General features: G+C 46.3%; 1 protein-coding gene across 1 annotated transcript in view; it reads right to left on the reverse strand.

The window, feature by feature from the left end:
* trpv4 (transient receptor potential cation channel, subfamily V, member 4) overlaps positions 1–12,647 on the reverse strand; it is a 109,700-nt gene extending 97,053 nt beyond the window's left edge. The window contains exon 1 of the mRNA XM_085961326.1: positions 11,973–12,647. The gene's annotated coding sequence lies outside the window, so the exon portion shown is untranslated. The remainder of the gene's footprint in view (positions 1–11,972) is intronic.
* Between the last annotated feature and the right edge of the window lie 702 nt (positions 12,648–13,349).

Here is a 13,349-nt window from a genome sequence, read left to right on the forward strand (position 1 = left end):
ACATAGATTGGTTACCAAGCTCTGCTCTTTTAACATTCAGACTTTCCACTTGTATCTTTCTTCGACAAATTAATTTGTTGGTCTTGGATGGAACTGAGGACCACAGAGTGATACAGAATGGGGGGGGTCACAGTGCGATACACAATGGAGGGGGGTCACAGTGCGATACACAATGGGGGGGGTCACAGTGCGATACACAATGGGGGGGTCACAGTGCGATACACAATGGGGGGGTCACAGTGCGATACACAATGGGGGGGTCACAGTGCGATACACAATGGGGGGGTCACAGTGCGATACACAATGGGGGGGTCACAGTGCGATACACAATGGGGGGTCACAGTGCGATACACAATGGGGGGGTCACAGTGCGATACACAATGGGGGGGTCACAGTGCGATACACAATGGGGGGGTCACAGTGCGATACACAATGGGGGGGTCACAGTGCGATACACAATGGGCGGTCACAGTGCGATACACAATGGGGGGGTCACAGTGCGATACACAATGGGGGGGTCACAGTGCGATACACAATGGGGGGGTCACAGTGCGATACACAATGGGGGGGTCACAGTGCGATACACAATGGGGGGGTCACAGTGCGATACACAATGGGGGGGTCACAGTGCGATACACAATGGGGGGGTCACAGTGCGATACACAATGGGGGGGTCACAGTGCGATACACAATGGGGGGGTCACAGTGCGATACACAATGGGGGGGTCACAGTGCGATACACAATGGGGGGGTCACAGTGCGATACACAATGGGGGGGTCACAGTGCGATACACAATGGGGGGGTCACAGTGCGATACACAATGGGGGGGTCACAGTGCGATACACAATGGGGGGTCACAGTGCGATACACAATGGGGGGGTCACAGTGCGATACACAATGGGGGGGTCACAGAGTGATACAGAATGGGGGGGTCACACTGATACAGAATGGGGGGTCACACTGTGATACAGAATGGGGGGTGGGTCACAGAGTGATACAGAATGGGGGGTGGGTCACAGAGTGATACAGAATGGGGGGGTCACAGAGTGATACAGAATGGGGGGGTCACAGTGCGATACACAATGGGGGGGGTCACAGTGCGATACACAATGGGGGGGTCACAGTGCGATACACAATGGGGGGGTCACAGTGCGATACACAATGGGGGGGTCACAGTGCGATACACAATGGGGGGTCACAGTGTGATACACAATGGGGGGGTCACAGTGTGATACACAATGGGGGGTCACAGTGTGATACACAATGGGGGGGTCACACTGATACAGAATGGGGGGTCACACTGTGATACAGAATGGGGGGTGGGTCACAGAGTGATACAGAATGGGGGGTCACACTGTAATACAGAATGGGGGGGTCACAGAGTGATACAGAATGGGGGGGTCACAGAGTGATACAGAATGGGGGGGTCACAGAGTGATACAGAATGGGGGGTGGGTCACAGAGTGATACAGAATGGGGGGGTCACACTGTGATACAGAATGGGGGGGTCCACAGAGTAATACAGAATGGGGGGGTCCACAGAGTGATACAGAATGGGGGGGTCACAGAGTGATACAGAATGGGGGGGTCACAGAGTGATACAGAATGGGGGGTCACAGAGTGATACAGAATGGGGGGTCACAGAGTGATACAGAATGGGGGGGTGGGTCACAGAGTGATACAGAATGGGGGGGGTCACAGTGTGATACAGAATGGGGGGTGTCATAAATTGCAACTTCTACAAGAAGTACTACTGAACCGCAAACTGAGGGCGCCACCCGAGGAGTATAAATACTCGGACGTGGGCCCACCTTGGCCAGAGACAGTCTGGAAACAGGAAGCTAGTGACTACTAACTAGACCTCCATGCTTTGTTACAAGTCGATTAAAGCCTTGCTTTATGTACACCAAGTGCGTAGTGAGATTTTATTACGTCGGGGGGTCACAGTGTGATACAGAATGGGGGTGTCACACTGTGATACAGAATGAGGGGGTCACACTGTGATACTGAATGGGGGGCCACAGAGTGATACAGAATGAGGGGGGGTCCCAGAGTGATACAGAATGGGGGGGCACAGAGTTATACAGAATGGGTGGGGGGGCACAGAGTTATACAGAATGGGTGGGGGGCACAGAGTTATACAGAATGGGTGGGGGGCACAGAGTGATACTGAATGGGGTTGCTCTCAAGATCCCAGTCCAATGCTTTCCCGTGGCGGAGGGAAGGTCAGAGGGAGAGGCACCTCCGAGGCCACTCTTGCAATCCCATAGTGGCTGGTTACAAAGCCACATTGAAAAGTACAGACATGGGTGTTAGGTGATAACAGTATTTATCTCAGTTATGATTGCCCCAGTGGTCATCCAACCTGCCAGTGCTCAATATCTAGGCTTATACATGAAGAACAACTAGTTGCACAAGTAATTCGATTCAGCACCTTCAGAAGAGGAGGAGGATGAAAGAACAAATTAGGTTGGGATGTATTCCAGAGAACTGTAAGGTTTACGGTGTTATTAAGTAAAATCTAAAAGTCAAGCACCCTCTCAGAGGTACTCATTAGGATATAAGTGTGCGTTTTCTTTGACAGTGACACAGCAGTGCGAGACCTATCATCTAGACTCCACATAGTTTCATTGGGCCAACCCTGTAATGGGTACACACAGCTGGAGCTACAGAGTCTCTCAATCCTCAGCTCCTACACTTGATCCTTTGATATATTCCCCCACAGACTCATAGCTAACCTCAGCCTTTAAATACAGAGTCTCACCATCAGGACCCTCCTAAAGAGTGAGTCTCAACAGCATTACTCCCAATTTTAAAAAATCCCATTATTGGCACCATGTTTTTAGTGTTTTCCCACCCACCACCCCCACCCATTCTTCATGCATGAATGGTGAGTGTTGACAAATTATTTAATGATGGGGTTTGGCCATTTTTAAATCTCACATCAGAATCTTCACACATCTCACCATCAGAACCTTCACACATCTCACCATCAGAACCCACCTTAAAGTGGGAATGTCACAATCAGGACTTCTTTTAAAGGAGGGAGTCTCACCATCAAGATGCCTCTTTAAGGAGAAAGATCCACTGACGTAATAAAACTCACTACGCACTTGGTTTGAGTATAAAGCAAGACTTTAATCAACTTGTTTCAGAACATGGAGGTCTAGTTGTACTTCACTAGTTCCTTGTCTTACAAAATGTCCCTGGCAAGCTGGGGCCGACACCCGAGTATTTATACTCCTTGGACGGCGCCACCAGCTGACCGTCCAGTGTTATTTCACGAGTAGTTTCTTGATGAATGATGAGATTTATAACATCCACCGTCATAGCCATTTAAAAATTAAACATTCTTGCTGGGAATTTCCTCAGGGATTCTCCTGATCGTCCATTGTAACTTCAATGGAAGATTGGCATAAACCTCAGAGAGACGGGTAGTTATGAGGCCCGATCGAGAGAATCTCCCCTCCTCCCAAGGAACTTCCCGGGGTCTACTTTTTTCCCTCTTTTTTATATTTTCTCTGCCTTCCTTTAGTTTGGTCCCATTGAACAGACCTCAATGTCTGGTAACCTCTTTCCCATTCCCTTCTAATGCCGTTTATAACTAGCTGCTTAAAGGTGTATGAGAACGCCACTCATTCACTGGTTGAGATCAGGAACTCGCCCTGTGGGATCTCTGTCACTTGCCTGCTCCGTATTGTGAGGGATGGGGGACACTCCACATCTGCAGCCTTCACTTTATCAATCACCTAACCTTGTGCATTCTTTCCAATGCTCTCAGCACTTTAAAAACAAGGATCACATCCCTCTCGATCTTCTTTGCTCAAATGAAAATAAGTAAACTTGGGTGAGTCATAAGAACATAATAAATAGGAGCAGGAGTAGGCCATTTGGCTCTTCAATAAGATCATGGCTGATCTTCTACCTCATCTCCACTTTCCTGCACTATCCCCATATCCCTTGATTCCCTTAATATTCAAAAATCTATCGATCTCTGTCTTGAATATACTCAATGACTGAGCCTCCACAGCCCTCTGGGGTAGAGAATTCCAAAGATTCACCACCCTCTGAGTGAAGAAATTTCTCCTCATCTCAGTCCTAAATGGCTGATCCCTTACTCCTCAGCCAGGGGAAACATCCACCCTGCATCTACCCTGTCAAGCCATGTAAGAATTTTGTATGTTTCAATGAGATCACCTCTCATTCTTCTAAACTCCAGAGAATATAGGCCTAGTCTACTCAATCTCTCCTCATAGGACAATCCCCTCATCCCAGGAACCAGTCTGGTGAACCTTCGTTGCACTCCCCCTATGGCAAGTATATCCTTCCTTAGGTAAGGAGACCAAAACTGTACACAATACTCCAGGTGTGGACTCACCAGGGCCCTATATAGAATCTCTCCTCATAACTTAGAGCTTCAGCTCTCTGAATCACCCTTATCTGATGCCTCTCCAATGCACCACTGACCTTTTCAAGATAGGAAAACCCAAGACTGCACGTGACGCTCCAAGAGGGCCCGTACCAAGGTTAGAATAATTTGTTTCGGTATATACAGTCAAGTGAACTTGAGATGCATACCACTGTATGGTCAGTCTTGTTGATAATAGTTTTTCAGTGACTGGATAGTTTCAACGAATGATCGACAATCACAGTCTAGGAAAGCTTCCAGGGAAAACGCACCCTTTAACCATCAGAACAAACCTTTTTCGCTCTGTAGGAAGATTAACGAAGGTGGCCTTGCCTCCAGCATTGCAGAGCAGACCCCTGAGCCACACAGTAACATGTTTACACCACAATCAAATAAAGTGCCATCCAACACTGATAAACACACAGTCTGCCAGCCAAAAAAATCTCAGGGTTTCTAGAAACTTCTTATTTTAAAAAAGTCAATTGGCATCCCGGAGGCCATTTAAGTGCCTTGGGGCATTTTATTACGTTAAAGGCGCTATATAAATGTAAGCCGTTGTTGTTGTTAACCAGTCGTTCAGCAACTTGGTAGAAACACAACAGAAACACTCAATTAAAAACTTGCACCTACGCCAGTGCGATTAGATTTATGAATGTGCGGCTGACCTTTGCGCTACGCTTGCCAGCATCCTCTGTGCATTCAGTGCTCTGACTATCGGCAACCAGATAATCAGAAACATTTGGATCAGGAATCCAGTACAGTGGAAGTGAATAAGAGGAGGTTTGGTACAAGTGAATTCAAGGCAATGGGAGCAAACATGAAAAGGCCAGATCCTTTGTAAACATAGAAACATAGAAAAATAGGAGCAGGAGTAGGCCATTTGGCCCTTCGAGCCTGCTCCACCATTCAATATGATCATGGCTGATCCTCTATCTCAATACCATATTCCCGCTCTCTCCCCATACCCCTTGATGCCTTTGGTGTCTAAAAATTTATCTATCAACTTTTTAAATATATTCAGTGACTTGGCCCCCACAGCCTTCTGTGGTAGAGAATTCCACAGGTTCACCACCTTCGGAGTGAAGAATTTCTCCTCATCTCAATCCTAAATGTCCTAGCCCGTATCCTGAGACTGTGACCCCTTGTTCTAGACCCCCCAGCCAGGGGAAACATCCTCCCTGCATCCAGTCTGTCTGGCCCTGTCAGAATTTTATACGTTTCAATGAGATCCCCTCTCATTCTTCTAAACTCTAGTGAATACAGGCCTAGTCGACCCAATCAATCCTCATACAACAGTCCTGCCATCCCAGGAATCAGCCTGGTGAACCTTCGCTGCACTCCCTCTATGGCAAGTAAACTTCACCATGCGACCCCCAATGATAATGTTCACGATTCTGCCCAAATTCCGGATACAGCATGGGTTTCACTTGGCTCCAGCTGTACATCCCAACTTTTATATTGGTGTTACAATAGCAAAATACTGCGGATGCGGGAAATCTGAAATAACAACAGAAAATGCTGGCAACACTCAGCAGGTCAGGCGGCATCTGTGGAGAGAGAAACAGAGTTAACGTTTCAGGTCGATGACCCTGCGTCAGAACTGGAAAAAGTTAGAGAAGTAACAGATTTTTAAGCAAGGGTAGGGGCAGGGAAAGGGAGGAGGGGAAGGAAAGAACAAAGGGAGGGTCTATGATAGGCCGGAAGGCAGGAGATTAAAAGACAAAAGGGATGATGGTGCAAGGCAAAATGAGATGGTAATGGGACAAGGTAAGAAACGAAAGATGACTCTAGATGAGGTGTAAATGGCGATGGCAGAATCATCAACGGCTGTCATGTGAGAGGAAAAAAAAAGGGAAAAAAAATTTAAAAAATATAGGGGCCGAGGTTAGAGTCTGAAATTGTTGAACTCGATGCTGAGTCCAGAAGGCTATATACTGTATTCGCTGCTCACGATGCGGTCTCCTCTACATTGGGGTGGATTGGGCGACCGCTTTGCTGAACGCCTCCATTCAGTCCGTAAGGGTGATCCCGAGCTTCCGGTCGCCTGTCACTTTAATTCTCCGCCCCACTCACTCTCTGACCTCTCCGTTGCTCCAATGAAGCTCAACATAAGCTCGAGGAACAGCACCTCATCTTTCGATTAGGCACTCTACAGCTTTCTGGACTCAACATCGAGTTCAACAAGTTCAGACTCTAACCTCGGCCCCTATATTTTTTTTCTTTTTTCCCTTTTTGTCCTCTCACATGGCAGCTGTCGATCATTCTGCCATTCCCATTTACACTTCATCTAGTCATCTTTTGTTTCTTAACTTGTCACATTACCATCTCCTTTTGCCTTGCACCATCATCCCTTTTGTCTCTTAATCTCTCCTGCCTTCCATCCTATCACAGACTTTCCCTTTTGTTCTTTCCTTCCCCTCCCCCCTTTCCCTACCCCTACACTTGCTTAAAAACCTGTTACTTCTCCAACTTTTTCCAGTTCTGATGAAGGGTCATCGACCTGAAACATTAACTCAGTTTCTCTCTCCACGACGCTGCCTGACCAGCTGAGTGTTTCCAGCATTTTCTGTTGTTATTTTATATTGGGGTTGCTCTATTTAAAGACTGAGGGTGCTGTAGATGTTAGGAATAGTGACTGTATAAATCCTAATAGGGAATCTTTGGCAAATACATTTTCTGTGTCTGCCTAACCCTGTCTGTCGATGTTCAGAGTTCGCTAGCAGATTTCACCTACAAGCTAGCAGCAAACAACGACGCACATTTATATAGCGCTTTTAACATCCCAAGGCGTTTCACAGAAGCATAATCAAACAAAATTGACACTGTGACAATTTAAGTTGAAATGTGTCATTATTAATACAAGTGACTTGTTATCACTCCGATCTGTAATGTAATCCTATGTAAGACAGCATATTCACTTCCCCCGGGACTTTTGATGCCAAACTGCGGCATGGAAACAGAAAAACATGCTACCTGCAGTAAGTGTCGAAATACGTGGGATCTCACACTGTACCAAATCACTTGCTTCAGTTGTGTATGACACCGCTGCAAAGTAAGTGATATGTGACAGTTCCAGCTTCTCTGCATTCCCATTGACTGAATCAGCACATCTTCAAGTCAGCACAGTGTAGACACTGGAAACACCAGGCCTCAGCTGTAACCCTCACTTCATAGTTCGCTGCTGATGGACAAATGCAAATGAGTCTATTGCAGGGGAGTAACTACTTAATGGTGGGGACCGCAACGTGAAGATAGCATCCACGAGTCTGTCTGAGGTCTACAATTCACTCTACATTATAAATCATTCCAAATAGATGGAGGAGGAAAAATAATACTACATTTTAAACATTCCCTACAAACTCCGGTGCAGTGCTGAGGGAGCACTACACTGTCGGAGGTGCCGTCTTTCAGGTGAGACGTAAAACCGAGGCACCGTCTGCTCTCTCAGGTGGACGTAAAAGAAGAGCAGGGGAATTCTCCCCGGTGTCCTGGTCAATATTTATCCCTCAACCAACATCATTAAAATCAGATTATCTGGTCATTATCACGTTGTTGTTTGTGGGAGCTTGCTGTGCGCAAATTGGCTGCCACGTTTCTTACATTACAACAGTGACTGCACATCAAAAAGTACTCCATTGGCTGTAAAGCGCTTTGGGCCGTCCGGAGGTCCTGAAAGGCGCGATAGAAATGTAAGCCCTTCTTTTACAAACAGGAAAGGAATCCTCTACTACATTAAGGGTATCTTCCCACCCATACACCCACCTTCTTTAAAAAGAGGGAAATGGGGAGACAATATTAATCGGCTATAGCCTCAGAAGTGCACAATTGTACCATTTTCATTTCCTTATAGCCTCCGAGTCAAACCGCCATTCACTTCTGAATCATTACAGATGATTTTTGTGCTGTAATCTCCACCCACCAGGAACTGCCTCAAATTAATTTCACATCAAACTATTAGAACCAGCAGGCAGTGAGCGGAAGGAGACTTTCATTCCGCCCGTCTGAGCTGGGTTTACCACAGGTAAAATGACAGTGTTTGTCCCACTGAAAGACTCAATCCTTTGAAGTGTTTGGGAGGGGAAGGAATTAAATGTGTGTGTGTGTGTGTGTGTGTATGGGGAAGTCAGTCAGTTCCAGTAAACCTATAGTTTCTGGTACCCGGTCAAGGAATAAATCTAACTGCAGCCAGGGAGAGGAGTCGGACACATCCAGGAGCATCCTATGGTGTGAAGATCCGCACTACTTGTAGTAAAGAAAGAAAGACAGACTTGCATTTATATAGCGACTTTCACAACCACCAGACTTCCCAAATGAAGTACTTTTTTTTTTGGAAGTGGAGTCATTGTTGTAATATCGAAACATAGAAGATAGGAGCAGGAGTAGGCCATTCAGCCCCTCGAGCCTGCTCCGCCATTCAATGAGATCATGACTGATCATCCAAATTCAGTATCCTGTCCCTGCCTTCTCCCCATATCCCTTGATCCCTTTAGCCTTAAGAAATATATCCAGCTCCTTCTTGAATATATTTAACGAACTGGCCTCCACCGCCCTCTGTGGCAGAGAATTCCACAGGTTCACCACTCTCTGGGTGAAGAAAATCCTCCTCATCTCAGTCCTAAATGGCTTACCCCTTATCCTTAGACTGTGACCCCTGGTTCTGGACTCCCCGGCCATCGGAAACATCCTTCCTGCATCTAGTCTGTCCAGGCCTGACAGAATTTTATAGGTTTCAATGAGATCCCCTCTCAATCTTCTAAACTCCAGTGAGTATAAGCACAATCGACACAATCTCTCCTCGTACGTCATTCCTGCCATCCCAGGTATCAGCCTGGTGAATCTTCGCAGAACTCCTTCCATGGCAAGAATATCCTTCCTCAGATAAGGCGACCAAAACTGCACACAATACTCAAGGTGCAGTCTCACCAAGGCCCTGTACAACTGCAGCAAGACATCCTTGTTCCTGTACTCGAACACTCTTGCTACGAAGGCCAACATACCATTTGCCTTCTTAACCGCCTGCTGCACCTGCATGCTTACCTTCAGCGACTGGTGCACAAGGACAGCCAGGTCTCTTTGCACTTCCCCTGTAATGTAGGAAATGCGGCAGCCAATTTGCACACAGCAAGCTCCCACACACAGCAATGTGATAATGACCAGATAATTAGTTTTAGTGATGTTGATTGAGGGATAAATATTGGCCAGGACACCAGGGATAACTCCCCCGCTCTTCTTCAAAATAGTGCCATGGGATCTTTTATATCCACCTGAGAGAACAGACAGGGCCTCGGTTTAACATCTCATCCGAAAGATGGCATCTCCAACCATGCAGTACTCCCTCAGCACTGCATTGGAGTGTCAGCCTAGATTTTTGTGCTCAAGTCCCTGGAGTGGGACTTGAACCTGCAACCTTCTGACTCAGAGGCCAGGATGCTACCCACTGAGCCAAGGTTAATGCTCTATACCATTTACTATTTAAATACACACAAGTTTACTCGTGCTGTAGAATTCCAATACGCTGGCCAAGCATTTGGAAGGCGCATCACTTCCATCTTCAAGGCCATACATTGATGCCACTCAACACTATAGTGGCCACTTAACTACTATCAGTAACTGCCTACTGGAAACAGTTAGCTTAACACCTGAACTTGCAAGAAACCAATTGGTTAGGTAGGCTGTTACTAATGGTATTTGATCAGCTTCTATTGTGAATGTTGCTTTTTTTTAGTCCTTCCAAATCAACTCCCAAAAGTTTCATCACAATGAGGGAATAACTGTCTATACTTAAATTCCAGGTGCCTCACTGAGAATCATTCTATTTGTGCATCTACTACAGCTGAACCTTGTATTAAAGTCAACTGCTATTAAAAACCTGGCTCCAGGCAAAGTCTCCACAATAGGTCAGCTGGTTAATGAACCACTCAATTTGGAACTGTGCCTCATAAGACCAAGAAAGTCAGAGGTTCAATCCCAACTCTTTGCTAATCTCAAGGGTTGAAAGGAAGCTAGAATTGACCTCAGCTTCTGCAGAATAGGGAGAAGATAAACCACCCATGGTGTCTGCTCCTGGTCACTATCTGGTGACTTCTACTGGGAAGTGCATGAGTGTGGACATTGGGTGAGGAGAGGGCTGAGCTCACCTACGGTGCCCCTCCGTGGTTGAATAGCCCAGCAACACCACGATCTAGGCTCACACATGGAGAATGAACACTGGGTTAAGATGTATGACATCTTAAGTTTGTGCCATCAGGAAAGGAAAAAGAAAAATTTGGGGGGAAAAAACCCTTAATGGGAGGGACTTCTTTGCCGTCTGTAGGGATGGCGTTCCACTGTATTCTAGCTGCACAAACCATAACTCACTCTTGACCAAAGCTGCTCTCTTCGAAGTGACCATCACTGTTTTAGACTACTTCAGGCCTAATATCCATTAAGTTAAATTCTACAATTATTTTTTTTAAGTATTGATCCATTACAAATATGAGCCTTAGGTTTAATAACATTCCCACCTCCGAGTCAGAAGGTGCAGAGTTCGATCCCCACTCCAGACAGCCCCAGAGATTGGAGACCAGAGTGCCAGCTCTGGACAATGAATTGGAATCCGATGGGTGCGGGTGACCTCCTCCCCGCTCCCCCCCATCGTAAAGGATGAGTGGGGCTCTTTAGCCTTGGTTGCAGCCCACCTGGTGAAGGTACTTTGAAGATAAAAACCATGAGGAAGGCAATGGGAAATGGCTATTCTTCCCTAATAAGTGGCTCAAGAATCTCATGTGTGAGACTTGGGGTCTTAGGAGCAGGAGTAGGCCATTCAGCCCCTCGAGCCTGTTCTACCAATTAATTAGATCATGGCTGATCTGTACATCAACTCCATTTACCTGCCTTGGTTCTATGTCCTGAATTGAATTAGGTCCTGCCCTTGGGCTGAACATAATGAATGGAGACTCATTATAAGCACGGCTGTTTGAGAGATTTTTTTTTTAATTGACCATCTCGAGGTACAAAAATTTTTACTAACAAGTTTCCCTCATTAGTCACTACCGCCGGGGCCAAATATTTTGCCCCATTAAAGGCAGTGTGTACATGTTAAGTTGGTGTTTGCTTTGTCAGTATTTTCTGCTTCCCCGAACCTACAGGGTGGTAAGTGCGGATCATGAAGTCCTGTTTCGCAGCCTATCCTGCAGCCAGTGACCTCTCGAGCTAAACAGCGTCTTAATGTCCTTGGCTTCTATTCGAGCTCTAGCCTTATATATACACTGATGATAGCAAGAGAAGACTCAACAACTTGCATTTACATAGCGCCTTTATGAAAGACCCAGAGAAAGAAGCATTAACGCAGAGTGAGAGAGGGGGGGGAAAGACAGAAACAGAGTCAAAGAAAGAGAAGGAAAGAAAGACCCACAGACAGATCAGGAGAAAGAAGGGAAGAAGGAGGACAGGGAGAAAAGAGAGGAGAGAGAGAGCGCCAAGGAGGCAAGAACTCAAACTCACTGATTAAAAGGAGGAGAGAAGAAAGAATAGCAGAGACAGAAAAAGAAAGATAAAGAGAAGCTTCTTGTAGTTGAAACTTACTTTCTGGCAGTTTGTCGATTTCTGTACTTTCCCAGCAGCACCGACCGGATTTGATTCAAACTTTGGGTCTAGGATTTCTTTCTGACTACAGAGAGCACAAAGCCATCGGAATTGAATTTAATTATAAAACATCGCAGAGGGTTTCCTTTCGGCTCCGGTTTACTGCACCTTATTTCCCCGGCTCTTGCTCTCTCTCCAGCTCCTTTTTTTCAGATCGCTCGCTTTCTCTTTCCCAATCTGCAGCCCCGATGTCCGAGTCCACCTCTTAAAGCTACATTGCCCGGCTTACTGGTCTCGGACCGAAATTGCTGAGCGTCACGTCGTTTGGTTGCACTGAAGCCGAATCTTTGCAAGATCCTCCCCGATTCGCTCATTCCATTGAATCTGTCTGCCCTCCCCCAACTAGGATGGATTTGTTCTGAGGAAGAAGGTAGCATTTCATTGTGAATCTCCAACTAGTCCCAATTTCATTTTTATTTGTAATGTTTTTCCCCATACGGTTGCATAGGCAACAAACATGGTCCCGTACCTCACTATTCCCCAAGGCCAATCCTCCTCTCCCCATATTCACATCCTGACTGATTCCCCCCTCCCTGCCTGATGCGAGGATACTAACAACAACAAAAGCTTGAATTTATGTCAAAAAGAAAGACTTGTACTTTCACGACCACCAGACGTCCCACAGCGCTTTACAGCCAATTAAGTACTTTTTTTGAAATAACAACAGAAAACGCTGGGAAAACTCAGCAGGGCAGGCAACATCCGTGGAGAGAGAAACAGAGTCAACGTTTTGGGTCGAAACCCTTCGTCAGAACTGAGAATAAAAGGCAGGAAATGAAACGGATTAAAAGGCAGTTTGGGGGCTGAGAAATGGGGGAGAGGATGAAAGAAGAGACATTAAGAGATATTCAAGGAATAGGACAGGTAAAGAAACAAACAATGGCTCTTTTTTGAAGTGTAGTCACTGTTGTAATGTAGGACACATGGCAGCCAATTTGCGCACAGCAAGCTAATCTGTTTTAGTGATGTTGATTGAGGGATAAATATTGGCCAGGGCACCGGGGAGAACTCCCCCCTGCTCTTCTTCGAAATAGTGCCGTGGGATCTTTTACGTCCACCTGAGAGAGTAGACAGGGCCTCAGGTTAACATCTCATCTGAAAGACGGCACCTCCAACAGTGCAGCACTCCCTCAGAACCACACTGGAGTGTCAGCCTAGATTTTTGTGCTCAAGTCTCTGGAGTGGGACTTTGAACCCACGACCTTCTGACTCAGAGGTGAGAGTGCTACCCACATCTGACCTTTAACGTAGTAAAACATCCCAAGGCACTTCACAGGAGCGCTATCAAACAAAATTTGACACCGAGCCACATAAGGA

Source organism: Somniosus microcephalus, chromosome 19 (assembly GCF_052327205.1).
Source record: "Somniosus microcephalus isolate GS21.2 chromosome 19, FLI_Smic_1.0, whole genome shotgun sequence".
In the NCBI taxonomy this organism is placed as follows: domain Eukaryota; kingdom Metazoa; phylum Chordata; class Chondrichthyes; order Squaliformes; family Somniosidae; genus Somniosus; species Somniosus microcephalus.